The sequence below is a fragment of the Balaenoptera musculus genome, chromosome 1 (assembly GCF_009873245.2).
Source record: "Balaenoptera musculus isolate JJ_BM4_2016_0621 chromosome 1, mBalMus1.pri.v3, whole genome shotgun sequence".
Classification (NCBI taxonomy): domain Eukaryota; kingdom Metazoa; phylum Chordata; class Mammalia; order Artiodactyla; family Balaenopteridae; genus Balaenoptera; species Balaenoptera musculus.
The window spans coordinates 37,349,244-37,364,460 of record NC_045785.1 but is presented as its reverse complement, the minus strand read 5'-3'; the positions used below and the strand labels follow the sequence as shown (position 1 = coordinate 37,364,460).

At 39.3% G+C, this 15,217-nt stretch overlaps 1 non-coding gene across 1 annotated transcript; it reads left to right on the top strand.

The window, feature by feature from the left end:
• Positions 1-6,642: 6,642 nt before the first annotated feature.
• Positions 6,643-6,715, top strand: TRNAE-CUC. Its single transcript has one exon. It is a non-coding gene; the product is annotated as a tRNA-Glu (tRNA).
• The last annotated feature ends 8,502 nt before the right edge of the window (positions 6,716-15,217 follow it).

The following is a 15,217-nucleotide window of genomic DNA, read 5'->3' as shown; positions in this document are numbered from 1 at the left end:
AAGAGACACTGAACAGCCAAGCAGACAAAATGACTTGGCTAGTTGTTGTTAGCCAGCCTTTGTCATTGGCTCTCCCAGAGCTAGCATGATGTGGACATGAAAGAGTGATCTTTGTGGTAGAAGTTGAGGCTACATACAGGCCCAACAGCAGGTACTTACCAAGGCTGATCTAGCTTTTGCTTCTTTGAATGTTCAAACTCTTGATAACTAAGATGAAAAACTAAGCCCCTGATATTGCACTGTTCCTCAGAGATCAACTGGTCTCTGGTGGCACATCAAATACCTAAGGCCCCTTCCATTCTAGAAGGGTCAGGGGTTTGTTCTCAAAGGGATAGATACCTATTCTACATATGAGTTTGTTGTTCCTGCCCACAGACCTGAGCCAGTACCAGTACTCAGGGGCTTATAGAATCCCTGATCCACAGGCATGGAATCTCACACAGAATAGCACCTAATCAGGAGATTCACTTCACAGCAAAAGATATGTCAGAATCATCTGGCATGACCGTGAAATCCACTGGTCATATCAAATAACACATCATCCAGAAGGAGCCAGCCTCGTAGAATGATGGAAAGGCCTTCTACAGGTGCATTTAAAATGCTCAGCTCAGAGATAACATTCTGAAGGGATAAGTGCCATCCTTCAAGATGCTGTGTATGCATCAAACTGGGGACCTCTATATAGTGCTGTGTCTCTATTAGGAAGAAGACGTAAGTCCTGAAACCAAAGAATAGAAGCAGGAGTGGTCCCACTTATCAACAGTTCCAGGGACCTTCCGGGGGAATTTGTGCTTCCTGTCTCCACAACGCTAGGCTCTTCATGATTAAAGGTCCTGGTCCACTACACCAGCTAACTATAGCTGCTACCAGGGCACCAGAAATTTGTGTCCAGAGACTAGCAGGTGAGAAGAGGAGTCACCATATTGGCAGGAGTCATTGACCCTTTAGCAGAAGGAGGTAGTGTTCCTTTTACACAGTGGGGTCATGGAGGAAACATGTAGAACCCAAGAGATCTATTTGAGTGCCTCCTGGCACTCCCTTGACCTGCTGTAACTGTGAACAGACAAGTGAAATAATTCTAGCCTGAGAAAGATATGATTACTAAGTGCTCAGAATCCTAAGGATTGAAGGTTTGGGTCACACCGCTAAGCAAGCTCTGAGGTGATAGCTGAGGGTGGGGTGAATTCAGAATGGATAAGTGGAGGAGGAAGAAGATGAATACTAATTGTAGCCCCAGGATCAGTTGTAGCAATGAGGTTGTAGTTAACCTCACCAACCTTCCTCTTCTGAGTTTCCCCTCAGAAAGAGAACTGTGGAAGATCTGTTCCCTGATCCTGCATGGAGAAGTAAATCTGTGAGGTACAGGGTGGACAGTGGCAGCCACGAAAATGTTCTTGGAGATCTGGTTGTGAGGAGCATACTTTTTTGACCATCTTGATTGCTGTGCTCTAAAATCCAGAGGCATTCACCCAGAGGCCATGGTTTCTACAGGTTGCTCTTCTGACTGAGTGCAGAAGAGATATTAAGGCAGACCTGATCTTGGTAGATGCAGGACTCCTCTGATGGGTGACCAGTTTTGTCTAACTTTCTTAGAACTGCACTGCAGTCTAAGATCCTTCCAGTCAAACTTCCTTCCTTTCCTTTCTCCTTCACCCGCATAGAGTTCTGAGGGCTCTCGTTCTTTCCCTAGCTCGTAGCTCCCTCCCCATGTTCCCTATCAAGCTTAACTTCTAATAAAGCTCTTGTACCTCTAATCCTTCTTAACTAACACACACCCCAAACGTCCATCAAAGGGAGAATGGATAAAGAGAGAATGGGCATGTGGTACATTTGTATAATGGAATACTACTCAGGATTAAAACAGAACAAACTGCTGATATGTGGGAATAACAGATATGACTCTTAAAAACATGCTTAGTGAAAAAAAAACAGACAAAAGTATTCATACTATAGGATTCTATTTAAATGAATAATGTGTATCTCTGGGGGGATGCATATTGACTGGAAAGGGATACAAAGGAACTTTATGGAATGAGAGAAATATTCTATATTTTGATGTGTGTGGTGGTCTCATAGGTGTGTACATATGTAAAGAGTCATTAAGCTGTACATATAGGGTTTGTGCATTTTAATGCATGTAAATTATACCTCAATGAAGTATTGAAAAAATAATAAGGGAGATTTATTGGCTCATGTAACTGGATGTCAATAGGCATAGAGGGAGTAAAGTAGGTTTGATTCAGCTGTTTAAGAATGCCATCAGAAATCTAGTTATTTTCTATCTTTCCCATAAGGCTTCTGGTGTATCTATCACCTTCAACCGAAGCCTGGCTTACCCTTGTATTCATTGCATGCTATCAACCATCTCCTTTTCTGTGTCAGAGCACTCAGAGTATTACTTCCACAAGTTCTCTTAAAAGAGTGAGAACATTTCTTTCCTGGAAGTTGCCAGCAAACCACATGTCTCATTGGCCTAATGGGTTATGCCTATTCCTGAACTAATCCCCATGACAAGGGAAATGCCATACAGTGATTGACTTACAACTGCCTATCCGTGAATGAATCACTTTAGAATGGGGTATGGGATTACTCCAGTCCATTAGAGAAGTTGGGGTCTACCCTTGGAGCTAAATTCCTCTAATTTTGTGGTTGTTCTCTACTGGAAGAAATATGGCAGAGTTGGGTAACAGGTCCAATCAATTCAATATTGTTTTAATCATGGTTTTCCTTTCCATTTCTCAAATATCTTTACCTGTCCCCAGTTCATCTAGTCTTTCATATATACCCGAAGTTAGCATTATCATCAAGCATAGGTGTCTATCATCTACATTTTGAAATGGAAACCAGAATAAAGTCCATTATTAAATAAATTACTCTGGGTTGCATGTAGTTAACTTGCCAAATGATGCCTAAATCCTCATCTCTAAGTCTCACTGTATCCCTCACCCCATCTCATCACTGATTTTTGTTCAATTCCTAGGCGATTGAGGATGTCCCACAGATGAAATTTTAAAGATTTGCTTTTAAGTTTGGCTCAAAATTTTCCTGACATCAAAAGAGCTGTTGTAAAATGTCATGTATTCTTCCTGGTCATTGATTTTGGTATTAGTGTTTTCACCCTGGACATTGCAGTGCTATTAAAAAAGTATCTTTAGACTTCAGTCTCTTTGAAATGGGTCAATTATCTCAGCAGAGGAGAGAGATCAAACCGGGTAATACAGGCCTAGGGTCACTGCCCATATGGTTCCTTGGTGAGAATTAGAAAGGTACCCAAATGCAACCCTTTAGGTGCAGGGCTGGGCAAATGGAGTGCAGGCTGGATTTCAGCCCCTATGTCTAGATGTTGTGGGTCCTCTACAGGGCTTTATCACCTCCTTCTCACATGTGGCCACAGCCTTCTAACTCATCCTCTGCCTCCATTTCTCCTCCCCACTGATTCTGCACACATCTGTCTGATTAATCTTCCTGAAACACTGCCTTTTATGGTGTTACTCTCCTGCTCAAAACACCTTCATCATCTTCCTTCTGCCAAGCTAAGAGAACTCAGATTCCTTAAGTTAGCAGTTTAAAGCTCTTCCCAATGTCTCTCGTCTCTTTTATAGTCTTTTCCTGCTACTTCTCACCACCATCTTTGTGTTCCAACTAATCTAAAGTACTTGCTATTCCCCACCACATTTTACATATTCCCCAAAGTCTTATATGCCGTGTTATTACCATCTGTATTTATATATTTATATGTTTAGTTGTTTAACGTCTGTTTCCCAAACTAAACTATAAGCTCCATATTGTATATTAACTTTTGTATTTAAAGTATTAGAACAATAATGCTAACATCAACAAACCGGTATTATTTTAATCTGAACCAATGTTTAGGCTAATCTTGAAAAGAGCTGGCAGATGTCAACAGTGGCCTCACATAGCTCTCAATAACACTGACTTCCATGTTCACCCCACACAAGCCACATATCAACAAGGCCTGATACTGGTTCTCTTATTATTCCACTTGCTGATATTTCCAGTGTGTTAAGGTTTCTTTCTTACCACAAGTCACTGATGCTTTTCCTTTTCATCTTTCTTCTTCTTCACCTTCCTCTTGTTCTTGCCCTCTTTTTCCTTCTTCTTTCCTTAAGTTTCATTATTTGACTATAGCCAATGGAATAGTTCTCATGATTTACTGAGAAATCTAATTGCTTATTCCCTTCTAAGTTAATCAATCTGATAGCCCCTTTCCGGCCAAATTTGAGTCCCTATCCAGGAGAGAATATATGATCACTTTAATTCTATCCTTACACAATACTTTGGCTCTTAGGTGAGACAACTATGGTGTAGAAAGGAAACTTCACTGGACTCAGAATTCAACAACACAGATTTGAATTCTGGATCTGTCAGTCACTTGCTAGTGACCTTGATTAAGACACAGTTTTTCTGAGCCTTTCTTCATAGGTAAAATGAGGATAAAGATGCTAGTCAGGGACTTTCTTGGTGGTGCAGTGGTTAAGAATCCGCCTGCCAGTGCAGGGGACACGGGTTCGATCCCTGGTCCGGAAAGACCCCGCATGTCGCAGAGCAACTAAGCCTGCGAGCCACAACTACTGAGCCTGCGTGTCCCAGCGCCCACGCTCCGTAACTACTGAAGCCCGTGTGCCTAGAGCCCATGCTCTACAACAAGAGAAGCCACCGCAATGAGAAGCCCGCGTGCCAAAGAGTAGTCCCCACCTGCCTCAACTAGAGAAAGCCCACGAGCATCAACGAAGACACAATGCAGCCAAAAATAAATAGATAAAATAAATAAATAATAATTTTAAAAAAGATGCTAGTCAATTGGGGATGAATAATGTTACCAAGCAGCATTTAGGACCCAAATGGAATTAGAATTAAATTAGTATTCTTGGTTAGCACCAATTTGGTGAATTTTCTTCAGCAATGCTTTATTTCCTAGCCGAAAACTGTAAAGCATTTGTATCAATTTTAAGTATCATTATTATTAGATGTCCTTGCCTTCTTATCTTCCTATAACTTCCTCTGTAACAATTCCCAGTTTTCTGGTCCCAACTCAGGCTTGCATATGGTTTCTTTCATTCTTAATGCCCAGGCTGTCTTAAGCAACCTAGTATCCTTTACTATATTTAACTTATATGCTTCACAAAATAGTAGCTTATTTATTTGTATTTGTTTAAAAATGGCAAATATAGCAGAAAACACAAAATGTAGCTTCATGGTCTATCAGAAAAAAAATGTCACCCTGCTACTCTAAGGTACAGTGTAGATGTTAATAAATATTCATTGTCTCATTTTTTAGGAACAGTAGGTCAGAGGCACTTTAGTCAGAGAAATTTCTCTTTTCCTACTGTCATCTGAATTGAGGCCACTACAATTCATGACCAGATTGTTGGAATAGGTACCTAAGAGGTTTCTATGTCTCCTTTTCTCCCCTTGTAATAGATTCTCCACATCACAACCAGATCATTCATTCATTCATTCATTCATGAAACATTTATTGAGGCTCTATTATGTACTAAGTGCAAAGGATACTAATGGGGGAAAAGATATGAAAAACATAGGTTATATTCAGTGTTATCATGCTATATAGATATCTAACAACCTTCTCTGTCTTGGTTCCCTATTGCCCATACTGTATACTTAACTTCACATTCCTTAACCTGACATTTAATATTACCCATAATTTGGCTTTAAAAGATATTTCTAATCTTTATTTCCCATTTTTATAGCCAAGCAGATTTATTTTTAATTATTCCATGAATGTTTTGTACTTTTCAGCTTTTGGGTTTTTGCCGAAGTTGTTCAACCCAATTGAAATTCCTTTCCTAAGCCTTTGGGCCTGTTTGAATCCTACTCATTCTTCAAGACCTAGATGAAATAAATTATAATAGAGCTTCCTCTCACAATTTTTACACAAGCTGATCTTTCTTCTGATTCCTCAAACAGTGAGTGCTTCTTCAAATCACTTGACAATCCTCTGAAGCCATTACTTTTTTTGTATTATTTCAGTCTTTTACTTTTATCTAACTTTTCACATGTTTCATCGTATCTCACTAACTAGATGGTAAGCTACCAGAGGTGAGATCGTTTCTTGTTTAATGATATTTTAGAAAAGATCTAGCAATCATTAGGGTCACAAAATAAATAGAAGAGTAATAATAAAATATTTAGTTCTTTTAAAAAGATTAGTAAAGGACACTCATATAAATGAAGAGATAGACTATATTTATAAAGACAGTTATAGTTGTCCCCAAATTAATCTATAAATTTAATGTAATTCCAAGAAGAATGACTGCAGGACTTTTTGGGAAACATAGTAAAGTTGATTATAAGATTTGTATGGAAGGTTAAAAAGTGCATGGATAGCTAAGAAAGATTTGGAAAACAAGGACAAAGAAGGAAAATTCATCTTACCAGTCATCTAAATATTTCCAAATTTAATTACATATTACCAAATTTAATTATTAATTTAAAGAGTATAGTGTTGAAATACAAAGAGATAGAAAGGTAAATAAAACAGAAAAAAAGGCCCAGAAAAAAATCCGTGCATATAAGACAACTTGGTGCATCACAAATCAATGGAGGAAAGGCTGACTACTTGACAAATGGTTTTAGAGCAATTAACAGCTCTCTCTAGGGAATTCCCTGATGGTCCAGTGGTTAGGATTCTGTGCTCTCATTGCCGAGGGCCCAGGTTCAATCCCTGGTCAGGGAACTAAGATCCCATAAGCCGTGTGGCACAGCCAAAAAATAAAAATAAAAACAGCTCTCTCTATAGAAAAAATTAAAATTATATTCATACAAAGAAAAAAATTCCAGATGCAAAAAACCTAAACGTTAAAGAACTACTAGAAGAAAATGTAGAATATGGAAGGCTTGTTCAAATAAGATATAATATGTACAAAACATAAAAGAAAAGATAGGTAATTTGATTTCATCAAAATATAGTAAAAGAGGGAATTCTCTGGTGGCACAGTGGTTAAGAATCCGCCTGCCAATGCAGGGGACACGGGTTCGATCCCTGGTCTGGGAAGATCCCACATGCCGCAGAGCAACTAAGCCCATGTGCCGCAACTACTGAGCCTGTGCTCTAGAGCCCACAAGCCACAACTACTGAGCCCGCATGCCACAACTACTGAAGCCCGCATGCCTAGAGCCCATGCTCTGCAACAAGAGAAGCCACTGCAATGAGAAGCCTGCACACTGCAACAAAGAGCAGCCCCCGCTCACCACAACTAGAGAGCACAACTAGAGAAAGCCCACACACGGCAACGAAGAGTAGCCCCTGCTTGCCGCAACTAGAAAAAGGCCACGCGCAGCAATGAAGACCCAATGCAGCCAAAAATAAATAAATAAATAAATAAATAAATTTAAAAAAATATATAGTAAAAGACATATTAAAATCAAAAGAAAAGAGACATATGGGAAGAAGATATTTGCAATACATATAACAAAGCAGTACTATCCAGACTATATAAAGTACTACAAATCAAGAAAATGTTAAACAATCCAGAAGAAAAAAAAAAAGATGTAATTAGACAATTAACAGAAGAGGGTGTATGATGGCCAAAAACATATAAAATGACGCTCAACCTCACCAGTAACCAAATAAAAATAGAGATAACATTTCTTGTTAATCAGGCTGTTAAAAATTATTGTCTGACAATATTGCATATTGGTGAGGATAACAGGAAATAGTACTCTTACTTAGTGCTGGTGGGAGTTGGTTGTGGTAGCCAATATCCAACATGGCTTCTAGTGAGCCTTGTCTCTTCCTTGTGTTCATGCTTTTGTACACTCTTCTCCCACATTGAATCAGGGTTGTTCTGATAAGATAGAATACTATAGAAGTGATGGTGAGTGACTTCTGAGGATAGGTCATAAGGCATTTCAGCTTCTACCTTGCTCTCTGATTCCTTTGGGGAAAATCAGCCATGCCACAGGATACTGAAGCAACCCATTGGAGAGGCCTACCTGGAGAGGAACAGAGGCCTCCTGCCAAGAGCCAGCACCAATTTACCAGCCATGTGAGTGAGCCATTTTGGAAGAGGATACTCTAGTCCCAGTCAAGCCTTCATATGATTGCAGCCTCAGCGAACGTTTTTGTTTTTTTTTTAAACATCTTTATTGGAGTATAATTGCTTTACAATGGTGTGTTAGTTTCTGCTTTATAACAAAGTGAATCAGTTATACATATACATATGTTCCCATATCTCTTCCCTCTTGCATCTCCCTCCCTCCCACCCTCCCTATCCCACCCCTCTAGGTGGTCACAAAGCACCGAGCTGATCTCCCTGTGCTATGCGGCTGCTTCCCACTAGCTATCTATTTTACATTTGGTAGTGTATATATGTCCATGACACTCTCTCACCCTGTCACATCTCACCCCTCCCCCTCCCCATATCCTCAAGTCCATTCTCTAGTAGGTCTGTGTCTTTATTCCCGTCTTGCCACTAGGTTCTTCATGACCTTTTTTTTTTTTTTCCCTTAGATTCCATATATATGTGTTAGCATACTGTATTTGTTTTTCTCTTTCTGACTTACTTCACTCTGTATGACAGACTCTAACTCCATCCACCTCATTACAAATACCTCCATTTCATTTCTTTTTATGGTTGAGTAATATTCCATTGTATATATGTGCCACATCTTCTTTATCCATTCATCTGATGATGGACACTTAGGTTGCTTCCATGTCCTGGCTATTGTAAATAGAGCTGCAATGAACATTTTGGTACATGACTCTTTTTGAATTATGGTTTTCTCAGGGTATATGCCCAGTAGTGGGATTGCTGGGTCATATGGTAGTTCTATTTTTAGTTTTTCAAGGAACCTCCATACTGTTCTCCATAGTGGCTGTATCAATTTACATTCCCACCAACAGTGCCAGAGTGTTCCCTTTTCTCCACACCCTCTCCAGCATTTATTGTTTCTAGATTTTTTGATGATGGCCATTCTGACAGGTGTGAGATGATACCTCATTGTAGTTTTGATTTGCATTTCTCTAATGATTAATGATGTTGAGCATTCTTTCATGTGTCTGTTGGCAATCTGTATATCTTCTTTGGAGAAATGTCTATTTAGGTCTTCTGCCCATTTTTGGATTGGGTTGTTTGCTTTTTGTTATTGAGCTGCATGAGCTGCTTGTAAATCTTGGAGATTAATCCTTTGTCAGTTGCTTCATTTGCAAATATTTTCTCCCATTCTGAGGGTTATCTTTTGGTCTTGTTTATGGTTTCCTTTGCTGTGCAAAAGCTTTTAAGTTTCATTAGGTCCCATTTGTTTATTTGTGTTTTTATTTCCATTTCTCTAGGGGCTGGGTCAAAAAGGATCTTGCTGTGATTTATGTCATAGAGTGTTCTGCCTATGTTTTCCTCTAAGAGTTTGACAGTGTCTGGCCTTACACTTAGGTCTTTAATACATTTTGAGTTTATATTTGTGTATGGTGTCAGGGAGTGTTCTAATTTCATTCTTTTACATGTAGCTGTCCAGTTTTCCCAGCACCACTTATTGAAGAGGCTGTCTTTTCTCCAGTGTATATTCTTCCCTCCTTTATCAAAAATAAGGTGACCATATGCACTTGGGTTTATCTCTGGGCTTTCTATCCTGTTCCATTGATCTATATTTCAGTTTTTGTGCCAGTACCATACTGTCTTGATTACTGTAGCTTTGTAGTATAGTCTGAAGTCAGGGAGCCTGATTCCTCCAGTTCCGTTTTTCTTTCTCAAGATTGCTTTGGTTATTCGGGGTCTATTGTTTTTCCATACAAATTGTGAAATTTTTTGTTCCAGTTCTGTGAAAAATGCCTTCGGTAGTTTGATAGGGATTGCATTGAATGTGTAGATTGCTTTGGGTAGTATAGTCATTTCCACAATGTTGATTCTTCCAATCCAAGAACATGGTATATCTCTCCATCTGTTGGTATCATCTTTAATTTCTTTCATCAGTGTCTTATAGTTTTCTGCATACAGGTGTTTTGTCTCCTTAGGTAGGTTTATTCCTAGGTATTTTATTCTTTTTTGTTGCAATGGTAAATGGGAGTGTTTCCTTAATTTCTCTTTCAGATTTTTCATCATTAGTGTATAGGAATGCAAGAGATTTCTGTGCATTAATTTTGTATCCTGCTACTTTACCAAATTCATTGATTAACTCTAGCAGCATCTTTGGGAATCTCTATGCATAGTATCATGTCATATGCATACAGTGACAGCTTTACTTCTTCTTTTCCGATTTGGATTCCTTTTATTTCTTTTTCTTCTCTGATTGCTGTGGCTAAAACTTCCAAAACTATGTTGAATAATAGTGGTGAGAGTGGGCAACCTTGTCTTGTTCCTGATCTTAGTGGAAATGGTTTCAGCTTTTCACCATCTAGAATGATGTTGGTTGTGGGTTTGTCATATATGGCCTGTATTATGTTGAGGTAAGTTCCCTCTATGCCTACTTTCTGGAGGGTTTTTATCATAAATGGGTGTTGAATTTTGTCAAAAGCTTTTTCTGCATCTATTGAGATGATCGTATGGTTTTTCTCCTTCAATTTGTTACTATGGTGTATCACATTGATTGATTTGCATATACTGAAGAATTGCATTCCTGGCATAAACCCCACTTGATCATGGTGTATGATCCTTTTAATGTCCTGTTGGATTCTGTTTGCTAGCATTTTGTTGAGGATTTTTGCATCTATGTTCATCAGTGATATTGGTTGTAGTTTTCTTTTTTTGTGACCTCTTTGTCTGGTTTTGGTATCAGGGTGATGGTGGCCTCATAGAATGAGTCTGGGAGTGTTCCTCCCTCTGCTACGTTTTGGAAGAGTTTAAGAAGGAAAGGTGTTAGGTCTTCTCTAAATGTTTGATAGAATTTGCCTGTGAAGCCATCTGGTCCTGGGCTTTTGTTTGTTGGAAGATTTTTTTTTTTTTGGCTGTGTTGGTTCTTCATTTCTGTGCAAGGGCTTTCTCTAATTGTGGCAAGCAGGGGCCACTCTTCATCGCGGTGCGCGGGCCTCTCACTATCGTGGCCTCTCTTGTTGCGGAGCACAGGCTCCAGATGTGCAGGCTCAGTAGTTGTGGCTCACGGGCCCAGTTGCTCCGTGGCATGTGGGATCTTCCCAGACCAGGGCTCGAACCCGTGTCCCCTGCATTGGCAGGCAGATTCTCGACCACTGAGCCACCAGGGAAGCCCTGTTGGAAGATTTTTAATCACAGGTTCGATTTCAGTGCTTGTGATTGGTCTGTTTATATTTTCTATTTCTTCCTGGTTCAGTCTCGGGAGGTTGTGCTTTTCTACCAATTTGTCCATTTCTTCCAGGTTGTCCACTTTATTGGCATATAGTTGCTTATAGTAATCTCTCATGATCCTTTGTATTTCTGCAGTGTCAGTTGTTACTTCTCCTTTTTCATTTCTAATTCTATTGATCTGAGTCTTCTCCCTTTTTTTCTTGATGAGTCTGGTTAATGGTTTACCAATTTTGTTTATCTTGTCAAAGAACCAGCTTTTAGTTTTATTGATCTCTGCTATCATTTCCTTCATTTCTTTTTCATTTATTTCTAATCTGATCTTTATGATTTCTTTCCTTCTGCTAACTTTAGGGGCCTTTTGTTCTTCTTTCTCTAATTGCTTTGGGTGTAAGGTTAGGTTGTTTATTTGAGATGTTTCTTGTTTATTGAGGTAGGATTGTATTGCTATGAGCTTCCCTCTTAGAACTGCTTTTGCTTCATCCCATAGGTTTTGGGTCGTCGTGTTTTCATTGTCATTTGTTTCTAGGTATTTTTTGATTTCCTCTTTGATTTCTTCGGTGTTCTCTTGGTTATTTAGTAGTGTATTGTTTACCCTCCATGTGTTTTTATTTTTTACAGATTTTTTCCTGTAATTGATACCTAGTCTCATAGTGTTGTGGTCGGAAAAGATACTTGATATGATTTCAAGTCTCTTAAATTTACTGAGGCTTGATTTGTGACCCAAGATATGTTCTATCTGGAGAATGTTCCATGAGCACTTGAGAAGAAAGTGTATTCTGTTGTTTTTGGATGGAAAGTCCTGTAAGTATCAATTAAGTCCATCTTGTTTAAAATATCATTTAAAGCTTATGTTTCCTTATTTATTTTCATTTTGGATGATCTGTCCATTGGTGAAAGGGAGTGTTAAAGTCCCCTACTATGATTGTGTTACTGTCGATTTCCCCTTTTATGGCTGTTAGCATTTGCCTTAAGTATTGAGGTACTCCTATGTTGGGTGCATAAATATTTACAATTGTTATATCTTCTTCTTGGATTGATCCTTTGATCATTATGTAGTGTCCTTCTTTGTCTCTTGTAATAGTCTTTATTTTAAAGTCTATTTTGTCTGATATGAGAATTGCTACTCCAGCTTTCTTTTGATTTCCATTTGCACGGAATATCTTTTTCCATCCCCTCACTTTCAGTCTGTATGTGTTCCTAGGTCTGAAGTGGGTCTCTTGTAGACAGCATATATACGGGTTTTGTTTTTGTATCCATTCAGCCAGTCTATGTCTTTTGGTTGGAGCACTTAATCCATTTACATTTAAGGTAGTTATCAATATGTGTGTTCCTATTACCATTTTCTTAATTGTTTTGGGTTTGTTAGTGTAGGCCTTTTCCTTCTTTTGTGTTTCCTGCCTAGAGAAGGTCCTTTAGGATTTGTTGTAAAGCTGGTTTGGTGGTGCTGAATTCTCTTAGCTTTTGCTTGTCTGTAAAGTTTTAAATTTCTCCGTTGAAATTGAATGTGATCTTTGCTGGGTAGAGTAATCTTTGTTGTAGGTTTTTCTCTTTCATCACTTTAAATATGTCCTGCCACTCCCTTCTGGCTTGCAGAGTTTCTGCTGAACGATCAGCTGTTAACCTTATGGGGATTCCCTTGTATGTTGTTTGTTGTTTTTCCGTTGCTGCTTTTAATATTTTTTATTTGTATTTAATTTTTGATAGTTTGATTAATATGTGTCTTGGCGTGTTTCTCCTTGGATTTTTCCTGTATGGGACTCTCTGTGCTTCCTGGACTTGATCGACTGTTTCCTTTCCCATATTAGGGAAGTTTACAACTATTATCTCTGCAAATATTTTCTCAGACCCTTTATTTTCTCTTCGTCTTCTGGGACCTATATAATTCGAATGTTGGTGCGTTTAATGTTGTCCCAGAGGTCTCTGAGACTGTTCTCGATTCTTTTCATTCTTTTTTCTTTATTTTGCTCTGCAGTAGTTATTTCCACTATTTTATCTTCCAGGTCACTTACCCGTTCTTCTGCCTCAGTTATTCTGCTATTGATTCCTTCTAGAGAATTTTTAATTTCATTTATTGTGTTGTTCATCACTGTTTGTTTCCTCTTTAGTTCTTCTAGGTCCTTGTTAAACATTTCTTGTATTTTCTCCATTCTATTTCCAAGATTTTGGATCATGTTTACTATCATTACTCTGAATTCCTTTTCAGGTAGACTGCCTATTTCCTCTTCATTTGTTTGGACTGGTGGTGTTTTACCTTGCTCCTTCAGCTGTTGTGTATTTCTCTGTCTTCTCATTTTGCCTAACTTACTGTGTTTGGGGTCTCCGTTTCTCAGGCTGCAGGTTCCTAGTTCCCGTTGTTTTTGATGTCTGCCCCCAGTGGCTCTGGTTGGTTCAGTGGGTTGTGTAGGTGTCCTGATGGAGGGGACTGGTGCTTGTGTTCTGGTGGATGAGGCTGGATCTTGTCTTTCTGGTGGGCTGGACGGCATCCAGTGGTGTGTTTTGAAGTGTCTGTGAACTTATAATGATTTTAGGCAGCCTCTCTGCTAATGGGTGGGGTTGTGTTCCTGTCTTGCTGGTTGTTTGGCATAAGGTGTCCAGCACTGTAGGTTGCTGGTCATTGAGTGGAGCTGGGTCTTAGCGTTGAGATGGAGATCTCTGATAGAGCTTTTGCCATTTGATATTACATGGGGCTGGGAGGTCTCTGGTGGACCAATGTCCTGAACTTGGCTCTCCCACCTCAGAGGCTCAGGCCTGACACCTAGTTGGAGCACAAAGACTCTGTCAGTCACCTGGCTCAGAAGAAAAGGAAGAAAAACAATAAATAAATAAATAAAATAAAATAAACTTATTAAAATAAAAGCACTAAAAACTATACTAAACTCCCCCCCCCAAAACAAACAGACAAAGAGAACCCTAGGACAAAGGATAAAAGCAAAGCTTTACAGAAAATCATACAATGAAGCATACACATACACATTCACAAAAGGAGAAAAAGGAAAATAATATATATATTAACAAAAGAAGGAAGAGAGTAATCAAATTAATAAACAAATCTACCAGTGATAATAAGTTTTAAATACTAAACTAAGATAAACATAAAACCAGAAACAAATTAGATGCATAAAGCAAACCCCAAGTGTACAGTTGATCCCAGAGTCCAACACCTCAATTTTGGGATGATTCGTTGTCTATTCAGGTATTCCACAGATGCAGGGTACATCAGTTTGATGGTAGAGATTTAATCCACTGCTCCTGAGGCTGCATGGAGAGATTTCCCTTTCTCTTCTTTGTTAGCACAGCTCCTGGTGCTCAGCTTTGGATTTGGCCCCACCTCTGCCTGCAGGTCACCTGAGGGCATCTTTTGGGAAATCTGAGGTCTTCTGCCAGCGTTCAGTAGGTGTTCTGTAGGAGCTGTTCCACATGTAGATGTATTTTAAATGTATTTGTGGGGAGGAAGTTATCTCCACATCTTACTCCTCCGCCATCTTGAAGCTATCCTTTTTTTTTTTTTTTAAATAAATATATTTATTTTTATTTATTTATTTTTGGCTCTTTTGGGTCTTTGTTGCTGCGTGCGGGCTCTCTCTAGCTGCGGCGAGCTGGGGCCGCTCTTCATTGCAGTGCATGGGCCTTTCATTGCGGTGGCTTCTCTTGTTGCAGAGCACAGGCTCTAGGCACTCAGGCTTCAGTAGTTGTGGCACATGGGCTCAGTAGTTGTGGCTTGTGGGCTCCAGAGCACAGGCTCAGGAGTTGTGGTGCACGGGCTTAGCTGCTCCACAGCATGTGGGATATTTCCAGACAAGGGCTCGAATCTGTATCCCCTGCATTGGCAGGGGGATTCTTAACCACTGCACCACCAGGGAAGCCCAAATGTGATATATTCTTAAGGTGGAATATTTTACAGCACTTAAAGGAATTAGATCTTTGTGTGTCAGTATGCACAGGAAAAAGAAAGTTAGCAATGTGATGGTAGGCAGCTGTAATAA